Source organism: Rana temporaria, chromosome 2 (assembly GCF_905171775.1).
Source record: "Rana temporaria chromosome 2, aRanTem1.1, whole genome shotgun sequence".
Lineage (NCBI taxonomy): Eukaryota > Metazoa > Chordata > Amphibia > Anura > Ranidae > Rana > Rana temporaria.
Genome location: NC_053490.1, coordinates 360342581 through 360364612, shown reverse-complemented (window position 1 = coordinate 360364612; position 22032 = coordinate 360342581). Strand labels below are relative to the sequence as shown.

Below are 22032 nucleotides of genomic sequence, written 5' to 3'. Positions count from 1 at the left end.
TTAATTTACTCCCACTTGAAAATGACAGGCCTAAATCATCATTTCATCTACAACTTTTTTTCCAAAGTCACATAATAAGTTCATAAAGCGATTACCTGTGTGTAGTTCAAATGGTTTTAAAAGTAGAACCTAAAGGCAACTTTTTTTGGATGGAGTAAGGCAGGGTTATAACCTCAGTCACTTTTTTCTTCACCATCTGTGTCCCATTTTTTGGAGATTTACCTTCACTTCCGGTCCTTAGCCAAACAGGAAATGAGAGGAAATCCTTGCAAATTAAAGTGGTTGTAAACCCAACTTTTTTCACTTTTTACCTACAGGTAAGCCTTATTATAGGCTTACCTGTAGGTATAATGAATATCTCCTAAACCTGTACGGTTTAGGAGATATTCCCCTCGCAATGCGCCGCTGATTGCAGCGGCGCATGCGCAGGGGGAATCCACGGCGAAAGGACCGGCAGCCGCCGGACCTTGCCGAATTTAAATCTCCCGCGCGCATCCCCGCCGCTCCAGCCAATCACAGCGCTGGAGCGGCGATACCCGGAAGACACGCCGGAGCAAGATGACATCTCACTCGGCGTGGACCAGGTAAGTGTTCTTCCCACCTCGTTCCGAGGTAAGTATTTCATAATCAGCCAGTATGCAGTGATACTAGCTGATTATGCCTTTTGCCTTGCAGGTTTGAAAAAAAAAAAAAAAAAAAACGTTTAGCGGTTTTACAACCGCTTTTAAGGGGATTTTCTTGGGACCCCAGGTCACCAGAAAACTAATGTCCCCATTGGAAGATTTTCCCTCTATTACTTTTCTGGGGACAACCCAAAATGTAGGATTTTTTTATTTTCACTTTATTATTATTATACAGGATTTATATAGAGGGTAGACAGTACAAATACAATACAGTAGGAATCAGAGGGCCCTGCTCCTTAGAGCTTACAATCTAAGAGGGAAGGTCAAGAGGAACAAGAGTTAATAACTGTGGGGGATGTGCTGATGGAGAAAATAAATGAACAGTTGTTAGATGGGGGCCAGATATGCTTGTCTGAAGAGATGAGTTTTCAGGGATTGTCTGAAAGTGGACAAAGTAGGAGAAAGTCGGAAAGATTTGGGTAGAACATTCTAGAGGATAGGAGAGGCGCTGGAGAAGTCCTGAAGGAGAGCATGGGATGAGGTGACAAGCAGGGGCAGACTGACCATCGGGCATTTCGGGCACTGACCGAGGGGCCGTGGCCAGTAGGGGGCCCCATGACAGCTCTCACTTCAGGCCCTGATCTACCCGTCAGCTATATGTGATTGACGGGTAGGTCGGGTCCCGAAAACCCTGCGGAAGAGACTGCACTGTAAACAGACATTGTGATGCGCATCTCCCCGCCGGCCCCTCCTTCCCTCTCGTCCACCCCAGGTGCTTGTATTTGTCATCACCTCGGACGGACCAGAAGAGAGGAGGGGCTGGCGAGGAGGGGCTGGCGATGGAGGGGCTGGCGAGGAGGGGCTGGAGAGGAGGGGCTGGGCGAGGAGGGGCTGGCGAGGAGGGGCTGGCGAGGGGGGCGGCATCATGAGGGGTCTGTTTAGCGGTGCGGTGTAACTTAAATCCGTCCGGCGCAAGGCTTTCCTAATCTAATGGGGCGAGTCCCCATTTAAATTAGGCGAGCTCCGCGCCGGACCGGTACTGCGCATGCTCCCGACGTTATTTTTCCCGACGTGCTTTGCACGGTTTTTACGTTGTGCCGGGTTTTGAGAATTGCGACGGGCGTAAAAAAAAAAAAAAAAAGAGTTTGCGGCGGGGAAAAAAAAAAAATGACAGCGACGCGGGATAGAAAGGTAATTCTTTTACAAGGTGTTACTAACTTTACACCTTGTAAAGCAGCCCTATTTTGGCGACGGCAAACTAATACTTACGGAGAAAAAAACGAAATCGTAAAGCTTTGTGGATCTCCGTAAGTGCTAATTTGCATACTCGACGCTGGATTTCGACGAGAAATGCCCCCAGCGGCGGCCTGCGGTTTACTGCATCCTAAGATCCGACAGTGTAAGTCCCTTACACATGTCGGATCTTCTGCCTATCTATGAGAAAATGATTCTGTGGGATCAGTTCCATAGATAGAAAACAGGATACGACGGCGTATAAGTAGATACGCCGGGTATCCCTTTTGTGGATCAGGCCCTTAGAACGCGCAAGGTGACTTTCCAATAACACTCTGGACAAATTTTGCCCAGCATCCTGCTCTGTGCCCCAAAGCTCTGATAACTGCCTCATGCCCTATAGTTTGCCCATACCTGCTCTGTGCCCCTGTCTGCTGCCCCATGCCCTGATGTCCACCCATGTCCTGCTTGTCTGCCCCATGCCCTGATGTGTGCCCCTTCGCTCTGTGCCTCCTTGCCCTGCTTCTGTGCCCCTTGCCCTATGCCCTGCTCTCATGCCCTGCTGACTGCCCCATGCCCTGCTCTGTGTCCCCATGCCCTGACTGTCTGCCTCATGCTCTGCTTTTGTGCCCCATGATGTCTGCCCCCCATGCCCTGCTCTGTGCCCCCATGCCATGCCGACTCCCCCATGCCCTGCTCTGTGCCCCCCATGCCATGATGTTTGCCCCATGCCCTGCTCCGTTGCCCCCATGCCCTGCTGACTGTCCCATGCCCTGCTCTGTGCTCCCATGCCCCCGCCTCATGCTCTGCTCTGTGCCCCCATGCCATGGCCCAACTCCCCATGCCCTGCTCTATGCCCCAATGCCCTGACTGTCCCTACCCTGCTCTGTGCCCCCATGCCATGATGTTTGCCCTGCCCTGCTCCGTGCCCCCCATGCCCTGCTGACTGTCCCATGCCCTTTTCTGTGCTCCCATGCCCTGCCTCATGCCCTGTTCTGTGCCCACCCATGGCCCTGCTGACTGTCCCATGGCCCTGCTCTGTGCTCCCATGCCCTGCCTCATGCTCTGCTCTGTGCCCCCATGCCATGCCCAACTCCCCCATGCCCCTGCTCTATGCCCAATGCCTGACTGTCCCATACCCTGCTCTGTGCCCCCATGCCCCTGCTCCGTGCCCCCATGCCCTGCTGACTGTCCCCATGCCCTTTTCTGTGCTCCCATGCCCTGCCTCATGCCCTGCTCTGTGCCCCCAAGCCATGATGTTTGCCCCATGCCCTGCTCCGTGCCCCAATGCCCTGCTGACTGTCCCATGCCCTGCTCTGTGCTCCCATGCCCTGCCCTCATGCCTGCTCTGTTGCCCCATGCCATGCCCCGACTCCCCCCATGCCTGCTCCATGCCCCAATGCCATGACCTGTCCCATGCCCCTGCTCTGCGCCCCATGCCATGATGTTTTGCCCCATGCCCTGCTCCCTGCCCCCCATGCCCTGCTGACTGTCCCAAGCCCTGCGCTGTGCCCCCATGCCCTGCTCTGTGCCCCCATGCCCTGCCCGACTCCCCCCCCCATGCCCTGCCCCCATGCCCCAATGCCCTGACTGTCCATGCCCTGACTGTCCCATTGGCCCTGCTCTGTGCCCCATGCCCTGCTCTGGCCCCCCATGCCATGATGTCTGCCTCATGCCCTGCTCTGTGCCCCCATGCCCTGTTTTTTGCCCCCCATGCCCTGCTCCATGCCCTCATGCCCTGCTCCATGCCAGGTGTCTGCCCGTGATATGCCCTTACTGTGTGCCCTTGTGGTGTGCCCCATGGTTTTTCTAGTGTGTTGCCCCGATTTTCTCCTGTGGGCCCTTGTGATGTGTCCTGAGCCCTACGATGCCCTGCTCCATGCCCAAAGCCCTGACTGTCCCATGCCCTGCTCTGTGCCCCCATGCCATGATGTTTGCCCCATGCCCTGCTCTGTGCCCCCATGCCCTGCTGACTGTCCCATGCCCTGCTCTGTGCTCCCATGCCCTGCCTCATGCCCTGCTCTGTGCCCATGCCCTGCTCTGTGCCCCCATGCCCTGCTCTGTGCCCCCCATGCCATGCCCGACTCCCCCCATGCCCTGCTCTATGCCCCAATGCCCTGACTGTCCCATGTCCTGCTCTGTGCCCCATACCATGATGTTTGCCCCATGCCCTGCTCTGTGCCCCCATGCCCTGCTCTGTTGCCCCCATGCCCTGCTCGGACTCCCCCATGCCCTGCCCCAACTGTCCCATGCCCTGCTCTGTGCCCCCATGCCCCGATAACTGCCCCATGCCATGATGTCTGCCCCATGGCCATGCCGACTCCCCCATGCCATGCTCTGTGCCGCCATGCCATGAGTCTGCCTCATGCCCTGCTCTGTGCCCCCATGCCCTGATTTTTGCCCCCCCATGCCCTGCTCTGTGCCCCCATGCCCAGATGTCTTGCCCCGTGATATGTCCAACTGTGTGCCCTTGTGGTGTGCCCCATGGTGTTTTTCTAGGTGTGTGCCCCAATTTCCTCCTGTGGGCCTTGTGATGTGTCCTGAGCCCTACTGTATGCCCCACAATGTGCCATGTACCCTTCTGTGTACCATATGATGTGCCCTGCTGTGTGTCCCGTGATGTATCATTCAATGTGCTCTGCTGTGTGCACCATACTGTGCCCTATATGTGCCCTTGTGTAATTTCCCCTGCTGTGCCCCATAATGTATCCTCTTGCCCCCGTGTAATATGCCCTGCTATGCCTCATAATGTGCCCTGCTGTGCCCCATAATATGATATTTTATCTCTCCTAATGTGTTCTGCTATGCCCCTTAATGTGCCCTCATATCCCCATATAATATGCCCTGCTGTGTCCCATTATGTGCCCTCTTGCCCCCATGTAATATGCCCCATAATGTGCTCAGCTGTGCCCCATGTGCCCTCATGCCCCTATGTAATATAGTCTGCTGTACCCCATGTGCCCTCCTGCCCCATGTAATATTCCATACCGTGCCCCATAATGTGCCCCTCTGCCTCCCCCCATGTAATGTGCCCTATAATGTTCCCTGCTGCTCCCCCATGTACTGTGTCCTACTGTGCCCCCCCCAACCTGTAATGTGCCCCATAATGTGTAGTGTTGCTCACGAATATTCGCATTGCGAATATTCGACTCGAATTATAGCATATTCGAGAAATCGCGCTGAATATTCGCGGTGAATATTCGCAATTCCGAATATTCGATTTTTTACAATTTTTTTTTTGAACCAGATCACATCCTAGATATCTCCATCGACGTCTAAAAGCATTGCTGGTATCATTAGAGACCCTGGGCCGAGTAGCTGAAGCGTTCATTGAATTTCCAGAAAGATCGCAATGCGATTATTCGGCAAACGCAATATCGCGCGATTACTTTCCTCGCCCCGATCTTCCGCATCAGAGCGATTTTTACAGTTTCATTTGTAAAATCAGATCACATCCTAGTGATCTCCATAGACGTCTGAAAGCATTGCTGGTATGATTAGAGCCATTGGGCCGAGTAGCTGAAGCGATCATTATTATTGCCGAATATTCGCAATGCTAATATTCGGCAATAGGAATATTGCGCGATTATTTGCTCCGCCCTTTGTGCATCAGAGCCAATCAGAGTTCTCCTTTCCACACTCGTCACAGGTTAGCAACCAATAGGAACCTGCCTGCATGGACATTATATAAGCTCACTCCCAGCACCAATTTCATTGCAGATTCAGAGCTGGCTATAGAGTGTGGAGGCTGTTTCTGTGTTCCTGGTTTCCTGTGTCTTTGTTCTTGATTGATTTAGATCATCACCAGGCATTGCTATTTAGTGATTCCAGTGGATCTTTTCCAGTATATCAACTGCTTTTTTCAAAGCAATAGACCAAGAGCTTTTTTCAAAGCTACGTTTTTGTGCTGTGTTTGTGCTGTTTTTTTCATTTGTGTTACTGTTTGATCCTGCAATCCTCCCTGTTCAGTGATATTTGCAAGGAGATTTCAGAACACATTTTGCTGAGCTTTATAAAAGAGCTTTTCTAAAAGCTAAGTTTTGTACTCTTGTGTTACTGTTAGATCTTGCAGGTTCGCTGTTCAGTGATATTTGATAGGCATCTCAGTTCACATTTTGTTTAGTTTTCCCTAAAGAGCTTTTATAAAAGCTAAGTTTTGTGTTCTGTTTAGTTAAATTTTGTGTAGTAAGTGTACACACTGTTAGTGTACATTTATTTCATCTAGCTTAGCTTAGTGTGTGTTTAGTGTCTGTGTTTTGTGTTTAAAAAAAAAAAAAAAAAAAAAGTTAGTGTTTGTTTAGTGCTTTTTTTTTTTTTTTCTTTAATTTTGTAGTCCTTGTCTGGTGTACTACTTTTCTTATAGTTTTAGTAGCTGTCTGTGTACGTCTTTGTCTGCGTGCCTGTCTTGTAAAAATACACAAAAACACATTTTGTTCACATTTACCCCCCCAATAAAGTTTACCCCCCCCCCACACACATATCAGCAATAATGAGCGCATCCGTGGCCGTGGCAGCAGGGGTAGGGAGTTACTCCCAGTGCTGGATCGCTGCCAGCACGGGGTACCTCTCGTGCCCCTACTAGTGGTAGAGGATCGGGTGCAAGGGGAGTACGCCTGATCCGGGAGTTCTTCCCATCGGGCAGCCGCCCGATATTGCCATCTCAGGCTCAAGTAGTGGTGGACTACATGGGGCACAGCAGTGCCACTGAGTCGTCGGTCCCCACTCACAGTAGTACCACCATTACACCGGTGCCTGTACTACCCCCCCCCAGCCCCCAAAGAGTCCAGCATCTTACTGTTCGACAGCGACAGTGAGAGGGATCTCTTGGGGGAGGCCATGCATCAGGCAGACCTCCAGCTCTGTCCTGATGGTCAGGACCTTTTTGAAGGGATGGATGAGGAGGATGGGATACCTGCTGGTAGTATCCCAGAGTCATCCCTTCAAACCGGTGCTGCTGTTTTGGTGCAGGAAACAGCAGCACCTAGTCAGACCCAGGCGTGGGTGAGGGGACAGCGGAGCCAGGCTAGAGGCTCCATGTCACGTGGTTCCCTCAGACCAACACATCTCAGCCCTTGGTCTGACATCTCTGGGGCGAAGAGGGTGACCCATCATGGTTGCCATCTGACGCGTCGGCTCACTACGTCAGTGACGACGGGGAAGTAGGCACCCTGGTGAAAACGGTGCGCCAGGTCACCACCAGGGAGACCATCGCAGGGTCTCCACTGGTGATGGCAGCAGAAGGAGGTGTCAGGAGGAGGAGCAGCAGCAGCAGCAGCAGCAGCAGGCAGCTCCACCTGTGCGCACCGAAGTCCCAGCAGGTGCAAGTAAGCGTTCACCCCCATCTGACGGAGGGGCGGTGCTGAAGTCACCTGTCTGGAATTTTCTTTACCCCTGGTGGCAGACAAACCCTACCGTGGCCATCTGCCGGATTTGTAAAGTGAGGGTGAAGAGAGGGAAGTGTTTGGCTCGGGTGGGTACCACAGCCATGAACCAGCACCTGAGGATAAAACCACTGGGCGTTGTATGACGAGATGAAGCGTGGTGGTGGTAGCAGCGCCACCACCACAAGTGGAGCAGGGTACAGCAGCCCCTGCCACATCTTCATCTCTTTTCCAGCAGGTCATGCCCCCCCCGCTCCCTCTAGTAGAGGTACTGGTACCGGCAGCCAGACCTCTACTTCCACAGCACCCTCCACGTCTGTGTCCCGCACTGCCGTCCGGCGCCAGGCGTCGATTTCAGACGCCTTTTGACCGCACCACTCCCTTCCCCCCTGGAGACCGGACGTGTGCGTTCCCTCAATGGGCTCCTGGCAAGGGTTATTGCCCAACATCTGCTGCCCTTCAACATAGTTGACAGCAACCCCTTCAGGCAAGATGTTGGAGCAGGCCCAACCCCAATGGCGTGTCCCCAGCCGCCATTTCTTTGCCAGGGACTGGTGTCCCTGCCCTACACCAGCACATTGTGGCAGAATGTAACCCTGTCGCTGATCACACGCTGTCAGCGACAGGGTTTCATCTGACAATGGATGGCTGGACCAGCAGGCATGGGCAGGGACGCTACATCAGCTTCACGGCCCATTGGGTTTCCCTCGAGGCGTCGGTGAGGGATCGTCGGCAACCGATCTTGTGGTGCCGCCCCGGGGGTGTCCAGGGGAGAACTGCTGGTCTCCCTCAAGCCACTGTCTCCGCAGCTGCTGAGCCTCCCAGCAAGCGCCCCCGTAGCTACTCAAGTGTGGGGCACGTGCGCTGTCAGGCCGTGCTCCAGCTTGTTAGTTTAGGGGACCGGAGATACACTGGAGAAGAAGTGCTGAAAGCACTTCAAGCTCAGGTCCAGAAGTGGCTGACACCCCGAAGGCTCCAGCCAGGTATGGTTGTCTGCGATAACGGCAGCAACCTACTCGCCGCCCTCCATGCTGGCAGTCTGACGCACGTGCCCTGTCTGGAACATGTCCTCAACCTGGTGGTGCAGAAGTTCCTGCGCACTTATCCAGGGTTGAGTGACATTGTGGCAAAGGCGCGTAGGATTGCCAGCCACTTCAGGCGCTCCCCAACCGCTACCGCGTCCCTGTCCAAATTGCAGCGGAAGTACAATCTGCCCCTTCACAGGCTGATTGTGGACAGTGTGACGCGGTGGAACTCCACCCTCCACATGCTGAAGAGGTTGTGTGAGCAGCAAAGGGCGGTGAGGGAGTACCTGATGGAACTAGGCACTGAGAGGGCTTCACCACAACTCCCTTTCATCGCCTGTGCGGAGTGGGGGCAGATAAACCAGGTCTGCCAAGTGTTGTCCTCCTTCGAGCAGGCGACCAAGATGGTCAGCAGTGAGCAAATTGGCCTCAATAGCGTGCTGGCCAATACTGTTCATGCTGGAGAGGACACTAGATCGCCTGCTCGAGGCTGGGGAGAGTGCCTTGGTGGAGCAGGAGGAGTCAGCAATGCTCCACCGAGACCAGGGCCAGGACGAGGAGGAGGAGGAGGAGGATGATGATGAAGAGGAGGAGGAGGTGGTTGCTGGTGTCGTCCCGGAGTCAGGGCCTGGTCAGGAGGGAGAGCCGCTGTTGGGGGCACCGATAGTCCGGGGGTTGGGCATGTCTGAGTTTGACCAGCAGCGCCTCAGGGATGAAGAGTCGCACCTCATTCACCTGGCCAGCATTGAGGAGTCACAGCGGGCTGTGCTCTTCCCCATGGCTGCCCACATGCTGAGATGCCTCAGGAGGGACCCCCCGGGTTAAGACCATCAAGACGAGGGATGATTTCTGGATGGCCACCCTTTTGGATCCCAGGTGCAAGGGGAAACTGGAGCAGTTCATCCCAGCCAGCCGGAGGCAGCACCGGATGGAGGAACTGCAGGCAGCCATTGTCAGACGGTTGGAGCAGGCAACTCCCCGGCCTCCAGTTGTCCCCCCTCATCTCACCCAGCAGGTGGCTGCACCCAGCTGCAGCCGAGCAGGGGACCTAATGGAAGAGATGAGGATGTTCTTCCAAACCGAGCGACCCAGTACCACCACCAGCAGCAGCAGCAGCAGTCACCACCAGCGGCTGGCCCACATGGTGGCAGACTACATGGCGTCCGTCGGTGCTTCTGACAGTATGAGCACCGACGACCCCATGGAGTACTGGGTTGCCAGATTGGACACCTGCTGCGAGCTCGCTCAGTATGCGCTGGAGTTATTGTCTTGCCCCCCCTCCAGCGTACTATCTGAGCGGACATTCAGCGCGGCAGGTGGGGTGGTCACGGACAAGAGGACCCGTCTGTCCACAGACTCCGTGGACAGACTCACATTCATAAAGATGAATGAGTCCTGGATCGGCGGTGACTTTCTGGCACCCGTCGTCGGTTCAGGGCGCTGAAGGGTCCCTTGCCATGCATTCCCTGATGAAGCCCCGGACCTGATGTATTTACAGTGCTGAATATAACTATTTCAACATCAGAGAAAATCAATGTTAATATTTGGTACAGTAGGCTTTCTTTGCAATTACAGCGGTCAAACATTTCTTGTAGTTTTACACCAGCTTTGCACACACTGGAGGAGGGATTTTGGCCCACTCCTCCACACAGATCTTCTCTACATCAGTCATGTTTCTGGGCTATCGCTGAGAAACACGGAGTTTGAGCTCCCTCCAAAGATTCTCTATTGGGTTTAGGTCTGGAGACTGGCTAGGCCACGCCAGAACCTTGATATGCTCCTTACAGAGCCAATCCTTGGTTATCCTGGCTGTGTGCTTTGGGTCATTCTCATGTTGGAAGACCCAGCCTCGACCCATCTTCAAAGCTCTAACTCAGGGAAGGAGGTTGTTGCCCAAAATCTTGCAATACATGGCCCCGGTCATCCTCTCCTTAATACAGTGCAGTCACCCTGTCCCATGTGCAGAAAAACACCACCAAAGCATGATGCTACCACCCCCCATGCTTCACATTAGGGATGGCGTTCTTGGCATGGTACTCATCATTATTCTTCCTCCGAACACGGTTAGTGAAATTATGATCAAAAAATTATATTATAGTCTCATCTGACCACATGATTTTCTCCCATGACTCCTTTGGATCAGTCAAGACAATTATGTCAGCAGTTATTTCACACCCTATATACTCTTATTAAGACTGCTGTACATCATGGCAACTCCTGCCCATGTGATATGACTCTGTATCAACTACTACTGTTAATACTACTACTGCTGCTTCTGCTGCTGCTGCTGCCGCCCAGTCAATACACCTATGTCAGCAGTTATTTCACACTCTATATACTCTTATTAAGACTGCTGTACATCATGGCAACTCCTGCCCAATGTGATATGACTCTGTATCAACTACTACTGTTAATACTACTACTGCTGCTTCAGCTGCTGCTGCCGCCCAGTCAATACACCTATGTCAGCAGTTATTTGACACTCTATATACTCTTATTCCTACTGCTGTTCATCATGGCACCTCCTGCCCATGTGATATGACTCTGTATCAACTACTACTGTTAATACTACTGCTGCTTGCTTCTGCTGCTGCTGCCCAGTCAAGACACCTATGTCAGCAGTTATTTGACACTCTATATACTCCTATTCCTACTGCTGTTCATCATGGCACCTCCTGCCCATGTGATATGACTCTGTATCAACTACTACTGTTAATACTACTGCTGCTTCTGCTGCTGCTGCCCAGTCAAGACACCTATGTCAGCAGTTATTTGACACTCTATATACTCCTATTCCTACTGCTGTTCATCATGGCACCTCTGCCCATGTGATATGACTCTGTATCAACTACTACTGTTAATACTACTACTGCTGCTTCTGCTGCTGCTGCTGCTGCCGCCCAGTCAATACACCTATGTCAGCAGTTATTTCACACTCTATATACTCCTTATTCCTACTGCTGTTCATCATGGCACCTCCTGCCCATGTGATATGACTCTGTATCAACTACTACTGTTAATACTACTGCTGCTGCTTCTGCTGCTGCTGCTGCCCAGTCAAGACACCTATGTCAGCAGTTATTTGACACTCTATATACTCCTATTCCTACTGCTGTTCATCATGGCACCTCCTGCCCATGTGATATGACTCTGTATCAACTACTACTGTTAATACTACTGCTGCTGCTGCTGCTGCCGCCCAGTCAATACACCTATGTCAGCAGTTGTTTAACACTCTATATACTCTTATTCCTACTGCTGTTCATCATGGCACCTCCTGCCCATGTGATATGACTCTATCAACTACTACTGTTAATACTACTGCTGCTGCTTCTGCTGCTGCTGCTGCCCAGTCAAGACACCTATGTCAGCAGTTATTTGACACTCTATATACTCCTATTCCTACTGCTGTTCATCATGGCACCTCCTGCCCATGTGATATGACTCTGTATCAACTACTACTGTTAATACTACTGCTGCTTCTGCTGCTGCTGCCCAGTCAAGACACCTATGTCAGCAGTTATTTGACACTCTATATACTCCTATTCCTACTGCTGTTCATCATGGCACCTCCTGCCCATGTGATATGACTCTGTATCAACTACTACTGTTAATACTACTACTGCTGCTTCTGCTGCCCAGTCAAGACACCTATGTCAGCAGTTATTTCACACCCTATATACTCTTATTAAGACTGCTGTTCATCATGGCACCTCTTGCCCGAGTGATTTGACACTGTATTGTCAATGTCTACTACTACTATTACAGCTCAGTCAAGACACCTGTGTCCCAATTTTTTGGTACACTATTGACTACTATGACCACTACTGATGCTGTAAAGTATTCCCCAAGTGTTTTTATGCTATGTATTACTATTACCACTACTGCTTGTAAATCATGCCTGTGTGATACTTAGTGGGAATGCTTTAATAAGCATTCCTAGTATGGATACCCGTAAATGTATTAATCTTAATTAGTGTGAATGCTTTAATAAACATTTCCAGTATTGATATCCGTAAATTTAGTAATCTTATTATTCCTTACGTTTTTTGGTTCTGCGTAACTTCGGCATACTTTCAGCTATTGAGACCATTCAACTGTAAAAATGTTCGTCTCGTTCAGCTAATGATGGGACTTCTTCAAGTTTTTTTCTACTTTTTACACTTTTATAAATTTTAAGCTTTTAGACCCTTTTTTTAAACATTGAAGTCAATGAGAACATCCTTTTCCCCTTTGAATTCACATGCCATGCCAAAAGTTTCAGCTACTTCATACTTTCACTTACAGACACTGAAAAAACTTTAAAGCGGTCACAAAATATTTAGCTATCCGGCTATGACTTTTCAGATCGTTATCGTTTACAATTTTTTTGGTGAAAACGCAATTTACGTTTTGCGAATTTTTCACAAAAATGCAATAGGTTATAATGTAATCCTATGGAGGGGATTTAGAGTCTGTCATGTGACCTTAACATTGGAGATCTTTGTAATTAAAAATATCTTTACAAAAAGGGGAAACAAATTGGTCTCACGCCCACAAGATCTACTTTTCATACACAATTTTTATATCAAAACGTAGCTATGCTTGTCTGGTTTATGGCAATGTGACCAATTCTGCGATACGTATTTTAGTTTTAATTATTGGAGCAACAGCCAGAAATTATGTCTCATAGACTCTCATGTGAAATTATCTAAAAAATGTTGCTGCAGAACTCACAAAGACGCTCTTTTCTAAATCGCAGACATGGCCACATTTTTAAGTTTATCTACATAAATTTCATATCGATGCGTTTACAAGGGCCGTGTATTTCAAACGGTGTAGTCGTTGTATCAATTGCATGTACGTTTGAGGATTTATTAAGCTTTGTTTGGAGGCTTAAATCATGTATTAGATCTGTGAATTAAAAGCGTTTGTAATGTTATTTCTTTCCATAAATAACTTTCCTGACCTCAGTGCAATATTCCTCCTCACTGACCTGGGGGGGAGGGGAAACCTATTGAGGGGGGAGGGGCGACCAGGAAGTCAGCATACTCTATACTTTGCAGATAGAGAAAGAAGCTGTGTGTCCTAAAGATAGTGTAGTGGTTATGGTGAATGTCTTTGGCAAGGGGCTCACCAATTAAGCTATTCAGCATTCCCACTCGCATTTTCCTCAGGAAATGCATTGTCTAGTTATATTATATTTTAATACTCCTGCTGCTGCCTCCATGCTGAGTAAAGCTTCATGACCTCTCTGCACAGCGGATCCACCAACAGCCTCCGCTACAAGCTACCAGACCGGACTACCAGACCGGATCTAAACAGCAAGTGTAACTATAACAATGAACCTTATGTTAAACCCTGTTTTGCGGCATTTATACTGCAACCATTGGGCTGACTGCAAGAGCTCATCTGCATTCTCTCTCTTTCTTGCTCTCCCTCTCTCTCTCTTTGTATATATATATATATTGTTGCTTTTGTTATGTTCATTTTTCAACAGTTTATTTTGTGTTCGTCGTGTCTGTGTCGTGTGCTTTAGTTTGTCCTAGGTTAATGTTAAATAAAATAATAGTATAAAATGTTTTTGCTTATTATGAAGTTAAATGTGTTGATGTTGATTTGTTTGATGTGAAGTTAGATGTGTTGAAAAACCTACAACTCTATCTCAAAAAGAAATGAAACATTTCCAAAAAATAAGTTTTTTTAATACAAAAATAAATTTAAATATAGCTCTCAATCCGTTCTGAATGCGGTGCATTTCCGCAATCTGACCAGATAGCTGCTGCTCTAGCAGAGCATTTTGTTGGGTGAGGTAGCTCATCTTCCGCTGGTTTTGAAGGATCTTCTGGTGCGTCTTTTCGATGAGTCTGTTTTGCCTCCTCATATCTCTTGATGCTTTTAGGATATAATAAAAAAACATTTGGATTTCAAATAACGTTACCAAATAAATAAATATTTTTTTTTGCTTATTAATCAATCATTATCATGTGTATACACTTGTTATGTGTCTAACACATCCCGGGAGTGCAGAATTATTAGGCAAATGAGTATTTGGACCACATCATCCTCTTTATGCATGTTGTCTTACTCCAAGCTGTATAGGCTCGAAAGCCTACTACAGATTAGGCATATTAGGTAATGTACATCTCTGTAATGAGAAGGTGTGTGGTCTAATGACATCAACACTCTATATCAGGTGTGCATAATTATTAGTCAATTTCCTTTTCTTTGGCAAAATTGGCCAAAAGAAGGATTTGACAGACTCTGAAAAGTCCAAAATAGAGAGATATCTAGCAGAGGGATGCAGCACTCTTAAAGTTGCAAAGCTTCTGAAGCGTGATCATCAAACAAAAGAAGCGTGTGGAAAAACAAAGGTGCAAAATAACTGCCCATGAACTGAGAAAAGTTAAGCGTGCAGCTGCCAAGATGCCACTTGCCACAAGATTGGCCATATTTCAGAGCTGCAACATCACTGGGGTGCCCAAAAGCACAAGGTGTGCAATACCCAGAGACATGGCCAAGGTAAGAAAGGCTGAAAGACGATGACCACTGAACAAGACACACAAGCTGCAACGTCAAGACTGTGCCAATAAATATCTCAAGAAAGATTTTTCTAAGGTTTTATGGACTGCTGAAATGAGAGTGAGTCTTGATGGGCCAGATGGAAGAGCCTGTGGCTGGATTGGTAAAGGGCAGGGAGCTCCAGTCCAACTCAGACGCCAGCAAGGTGGTGGTGGAGTACTGGTTTGGGCTGGTATCATCAAAGATGAGCTTGTGGGGCCTTTTCGGATTGAGGATGGAGTCAAGCTCAACTCCCAGTCCTACTGCCAGATTATGGAAGAGACCTTCTTCAAGCAGTGGTACAGGAAAAAGTCACCATCCTTCAAGAAAAACATGATTTTCATGCAGGACAATGCTCCATCACACGTGTCAAAGTACTCCACAGCGTGGCTGGCAAGAAAGGGTATTAAATAAAAAAAAGTAATGACATGGCCTCCTTGTTCACCTGATCTGAACCCCATTGAGAACCTGTGGTCCATCATCAAATGTGGGATTTACAAGGAGGGAAAACAGTACACCTCTCTGAACAGTGTCTGGGAGGCTGTGGTTGCTGCTGCACACAATGTTGATGGTGAACAGATCAAAACACTGACAGAATCCATGGATGTCAGGCTTTTGAGTGTCCTTGCAAAGAAAGGTGGCTATATTGGTCACTGATTTGTTTTTGTTTTGTTTTTAAATGTCAGAAATGTGTATTTGTGAATGTTGAGATGTTATATTGGTTTCACTGTTAAAAATAAATCATTGAAATGGCTATCTATTTATTTTTTGGTTAAGTTGCCTAATAATTCTGCACAGTAATAGTAGTCACCTGCACACACAGATATCCCCCGAAAATAACTAACACTAAAAACAAACTAAAAACTACTTCCAAAAAAATTCAGCTTTGATATTAATGAGTTTTTGGGGTTCATTGAGAACATGGTTGTTGTTCAATAATAAAATGAATCCTCAAAAAATACAACTTGCCTAATAATTATGCACTACCTGTATACTTCTAGCATCAATACCATATTATGGTTCTACAATCTGACAGGTGCGCTTTATATGTTGTCCATTTTTATATCTACATTTTGTTGTTGAAATGTTATTAATCATTGTGCACATATTTACCTTCCTGAATGAGGCTCACAGGACCGCTCTCTTCCTCCTGCTCTTCTGCTTGAGAAGTTGGGGTGGTGGGGGGGGGAAGCTCCTCAGCTTGCTCCTCAACAGGAGCTGGGGTTGGGGAGTGGGAGGGCCCTGGCTGCTCCTCCTCATGCATCTCCTCCTCTGCCGCATCCTCCTCTGCCGCATCCTCCTCCTCCTCCTCATCGGCCTGGCGCCTTCTGCGCTTGGCGCGGACAACTGGCATTGGAGCTCCTATAATAACACAATGTTCATATATTATAAAAATGTTTTCTAATGACGTATGCAAATTCTGTGTACTCTGCTGTATTGTATATGAATACAAATTGATTTATATAGACAGTTAACCAATGGGACAATGTTATATTAAAGGGTCTTGTGGGCACTACAGGGGACTGAGCGTGAGCTGGGATGCAACCATGTTAAAATGAGCTGTTTTTGTCTACTTTGTTTTGTTCAGACCATCTCATGTTAAAAAAGGGCCTGATGGAGCACACGGGATTACTATAACAACCCCACTCCTAACACAGGAATTTAGTGGTAATCTATATATATAAAACTCAACGTGTGTGTGTGCATAAATGTATGTATGTATGTATGTATGTATGTATGTATGTATGTTCCAGCATCACGTACAAACGGCTAAAGATATTTATATGAAACTTGGCACACAGGTTACTTATATGTCAGCCACAAACATAGGATAGGTGGTTTAAACCTTACCCACCCCCACTTGCCATGGTCGGGGTTTTTCTTTAAAGTCCCATGCAAAGCAATGGGAAAAATAGGATTTTTTGTACTCACCGTAAAATCCTTTTCTCTGAAGTCCATGGACGGACACAGCTCCTTAAATCTTGACAAGTGGGTTATGTTCCCTGTTTACAGGAGAGGACTAGGCAGAAACATGTTAAATAGTTAAATACATGTTACATTAACAGAGTTGAACAGCCCCGCCCAGGGGGCGGTCCCTCCAGACATAACCCTCCTCACTGCAGCTTGCAGCCTCAGTTCGTAACAAGCAGTACAAACCTAAAAAGGAGGGGTGGGAGCTGTGTCCGTCCATGGACTTCAGAGAAAAGGATTTTACGGTGAGTACAAAAAATCCTATTTTCTCTTATCGTCCATGGACGGACACAGCTCCTTAAATCTTGACAAGTGGGACGTCCCCAAGCAGTGTCAAAAAACGAGGGGTGGGAAATATATCAGTAAAAACAATTTTAACTTCACCCCAAAACAAGCAGAGCTCCTCAACGGAGGAGGTGCAACTTTAAACAGCCGCCGGCAAAAACTAGCGGCTGAAAAAAACATCATAAGATGCACTCACAGCAACCATGTAAATTCTGGAAAAAGCGTGAACGGACGAGCAAATCGCCGCCTCGCACACCTGTGAGACCGACGCATGATGTCGAAAAAAAAACCCAGGAAGCACCAATTGCCCTGGTCGAAAGTGCCGTGACCGGAAAGGGGGGCCCGCCCCTTAGAAGCATAGGCCTGTATGACGGCCTGCCTGATCCACCGAGAAATGGTGGTCGACGAGACCGCCAGGCCCTTTTGTGGACCAGACACCGACACAAAAGAGAGTCAGAAGCTCCGAAATGGAGCCGTAGTAGGCTGGTATACCCGCAAAGCGCGTACCACGCCTAAAGTATGAAAGGCCGAAACCTCCTTCGGAAGAAGGGAAGGTCGCGGGCGCACCATCACCTAATCCTTATGGGGGATCAAGCATGGCGGCTTGCAAGACAAGACCGCCAACTCAGAAACCCCTCTAACAGAGGTAAAGGCCACTAAAGGGGCCACCTTCTGAGATAGTGTCAAGAGAAAATCTCTCTGATGTTTCCAAAAGGAAGGTTCCTGAAGAACCGAGAGCACCAGAGTCAAAACTCATGGGGGAAGAGATGGGCCAAGAGGGGAAAGTATATGACAAACCCCTTGTACACAAAAAAAGGGGACCCACCAGGGAATGGGCCGCAAAAAGGCCACTAAACGAACACAGCCAAGGCTGAAATCTGCCCCCAAACGGTGCTTTAAGCAATTTTTAGATCCAATCCAAGCTTTAAAAACAGCAGGACCCTTGACACCGAGAGTACGCCCGTGGACGTCACTCCATCCCTTCGCACCAAGAGAGGTGCGACGGTAGATCCTCCGGAAGAAGACTACGGTGCCCTGTTGAGATGACCGAGTCAGACAGACCCTGGTCACCTAAAGTCTGGCTTCCAATAACCATGTTGAGCAAGTCAGTGACTGTACAACAGGAGGAAGTATGGGACCTTGAGACAGGAACCTCCTGCCCTGGCAATCGCCAGGGTGCCTCCGCTACCAGGCGCCTGATATCAGCGTACCAAGGACACCGAGGTCAATCTGGAGCGATTAGAATCATCGGGATCTCCTCAGCATCCACTCTGTGGAGCGGCCGAGGAAGCAACTACCATGGAGGAATGGCAAAAAATCACTGATACAGACAACACAGGGCCACCAGCGCGACTGACGCGTCTGTACAAGATCACTAGACCTGGCCACTAACTTTGACACCCTTGCGGCGAAGACAAGCTGCCAGGAGATCCATGCCATGTGAGGCTCACCTCCTGCAAGGGAGCCGAAACAACCCAAGCACAAAGACCAATCGCCCTGGTCCAGCATCTGGCGACTCCAGTAGTCCGCCTGCCGGCATACCTGATGGTAGACTGAAGCCAAGGCCGTGGCGTTGTCTGGCTGAAACCAGATCGGTCGACCACAAGGAGAAGCATAGCCTGATCGCCTAAAATAGTAGGACAATGAACAGTAGACAGCGCCTGGTATTCCCAGGCGGTCTCTCACCAGGCACTAGCCAGGCCCGACCCTGGGTAGCTACCGAGACCAGACACATTCAAGGAGGAGTGGTCATAGGTCCACGCAAGTGCAGCGACTCAGGGCCGACTGGACCCCCCAGTTTTGTGAACCTCCAGGTTCACAAACCGTGAGCTGGCATCCGTCGTAAACACCGACCACTGGAAGGAAGGAACAACTTCCCGGACCGAAGAGTCGGGAATCTCTGTCACCAACTCAGAGAGACTCTGACTAGGTGGCGCACAGGAATCTAATGATTTCAGAGACAAGAGATTTTTTACCACCTGGACAGTAGTTCCCCTGGAAAACCAGGGTGTGGAACTGGGCATACAGTACCACCTTGAAGGAGGCTACCCACAGACCCCGAACCAGCAGGCGCCCGGAGAGAAGACCGATTGTGTGATGCCAATACCTTCACCGCAGACTGAAGAGTCTGCAATTTCTCCAGGGGGAAGAAGGACCTTTGCCACTGAGGAGTCTGGATCAACACTAGATACTCCAACGCTGAGTCGGAACCTAGCATGCCCATGATTTGAACCCTGGGTCGCACACATGGAGGGCAGGCTTGCTGCCACCGAGCTACACTTTCTGGCCTAAACGTTTAACATCCACCCGAATCTTCGGAGGGTCTGAATGGGAATAACCCATCCACTAGGTCGGAGACAGAAGCTGCTCTCAGAAGAAAGTCGTCCAAGTAGCCAATGAGGCAAAGCCTCGCTGTCCCAACAAAATTCAAATAAGTGCGAGCTCCTAGCTGAAAACCCATGGTGCCGACGCCAGATCAAAAGGGAGGGCCACAGGCTGACAGAGACCCTTCTCTCATCACGAAGCACAGAAAAAAACACTGTGACATGTGCAAAACGGGACATGAATGTATGCATCCCTGATGTCCGAGGACGTCAGGACATCCCCCGGATGAAGCGCAGCTACCACCGAACAAATGGATTCCATGCAGAACTACCCGACGTTCAAAGGTATTTAGGGCCTGAGGCCCATAGAAAACCCCAAAACTCTCGTCCTGCAGGAAAGGTAAAATTACCTCGCAGCTTAGCAAATCCCACACTGCCCAAGGCAGACCGACGGGCCGAGAGAGGAAGACACAAGGACAGAACTTTGTTCTGTGGATAGGAGGAAACCCTATCTAGTACTCCGAAGAGACCACCTCGCAGACCCACTAGTCGGAGAGCAGGGAGGTTTCACTGAATTGTGAACCTGCAAGCCGCCCCTCCCACCCAGAGCCCAGGCCCACACTGCTACGAATTCAAAATCGCGGCAAAATGCGCGATTTTACCGCGATTTCGCGGCTGCGATTTTGACGCGATTTCGGCCGCAATTTAATGTAAATCGCGGCCCGAAATTGCAAAAAGTAGTACAGGAACCACTTTTTGAAATCGCACTGATTAGGACAGTGCCATTGCCGACAATTGCCGCCGATTTGAGATGCGACCCGACATGTCAAATCGCATCTCAAATCGTTCCAAATCTCACCCAGTGTGAACCAGGGCAGAGACAGGGAGGGAAGGCTATATACATTGGCAGGATTTGGGTAAGGCGTGATCGGCTTATGCACCCAGGGACAGAATAGTCCCCCAGCTGGGCCTTTGACGGCCTGGGAGGGTTGCCCCTAAACAATACACACACATGGTGTGTATGTATATTATGTAGGTGTATGCACACATGTCTTTGGAGGAAACCGGAGTACCCGGAGGAAACCCACGCAGACACAGGGAGCGACAATGCAAGCTCCAGGAAGATTGGCGTCAGTGTGCGGATTCTAACCAATGACTCTTTTGCTGCCAAGTAATGGAGTTAAGCACTACACCACCGTGTGCATAAAACCATTCTGAAACAGACGCCCTGGATAACAAGGGCGCAGCATTCAATGAAGCATCACAGACCTATATGAGGCCCTGGACCAGCTGGTCCGCTAGGCTAATAACCTCAGGAGAGAGTCGGTGCTCCTCCACTGTCTGGTGCAAAATGCTCACTCTGTGAGTTGTATACAGCACTAGGTGCAATTGAAAAACCTCCCAAAAAATGGTGCCAGCGTCGACTGAGACCCCAGTGTAGTGGGCACAAGCCAGACCCCAGCATGGTAAACATGGAATGGGTCAGTACTTCGGATCTTCTATCAGTCAGATCCATAGAAGTGGGGGTTCCCGCCCGGCGGTGAGGGACTACAAAAGCCCTCAGCGGCTTTTCTCATTCCGCATCTCAGAAATTATCAAAGAAGGGCACAGAAGGAAAAAACCTACACAGCGGTCTGATTTGTGTGATCCAAAAAAGACCGAGCCCTCGGCGGAAACCCAGCTGCACTATGCAGCTTAGGAGAGTCCCTTGCAGCAGTAAAAAGCGCACCCATAAATGCCTTATTCTGCCTTTTTTTTTTTTTTTTTTAACTAGGTACCTGGTCCATGGCTCCATAACAGAGCATTCCCCAGGGGATAACGGGGGAAGGGGGCACTCTTTTACCGCCCGCCCGCAGTCCACCCCCACCCTGGCACAAACTGTGTCCAGGACTAACAATAAAAACTCTGTGGGAATCCCAGGTGCTAACACCTGCTGCCACCACCAGCATGTGGGGAAGGACCCAGATACTGACTCCAATATTTACATAGTGTGTATTATAATATGCACACCTGTCCATAGAAATAGACAAAAGCTCCTAGAGCCCTATTCAGGGCCTCTCACCCACTTGCTGCGCTGACCAGGGGTAACCAGGGGACTCCCTCAGGAGGAGACTGCCCAGCGCTGCCTGTGAGGAAAAGAACCGTGAGGTAACTTCTGCAGGGACCTGTGTTTAAACAGGAAAAGCCTCCTAGGGCTGTTTTATTTAAGGACAAGTCACAGATACAGCATAAAAAGCAAAACCATTACAGGTGTCACCAATCAGTCAGCGTCTGCTGAAGTATAATCATAAACATCTGTGCTCATCACAGGGCTTTTTACCTCACAGGAAAGCCCAATACAAAAAAGAAAAAACACAGGCCAGATAACACAGTCCCCTCAGGAAGGCCCCCTCCCCCCTGACAGCGGCAATGTTAGCAATGCAGCAAGGGAAAGGAGCAGGGAAGGGAGAAGGGACCCCCAAACCCCAGGAATGCCCAGCTGTACCAACCCACCGAAGCAGGAGGGGCTGTACTTACCCGTCCAAGCGAGGACTCGCTGACGCATTCCTGACAGAACTACAACCGAAATGGAGGTAGCTGTCGGCCCGGTCCACTGTGAGTGAGACAACACCACAGCCCAGTCATATGTGGACCTCGGAGCAAAGCTCAC

The 22032-nt window shown here is 49.4% G+C and overlaps 1 protein-coding gene across 1 annotated transcript in view; it reads right to left on the bottom strand.

Annotated features, from left to right (window-relative positions):
* PM20D1 (peptidase M20 domain containing 1) overlaps nt 1-22032 on the bottom strand; it is a 359154-nt gene that overhangs the window by 233622 nt on the left and 103500 nt on the right.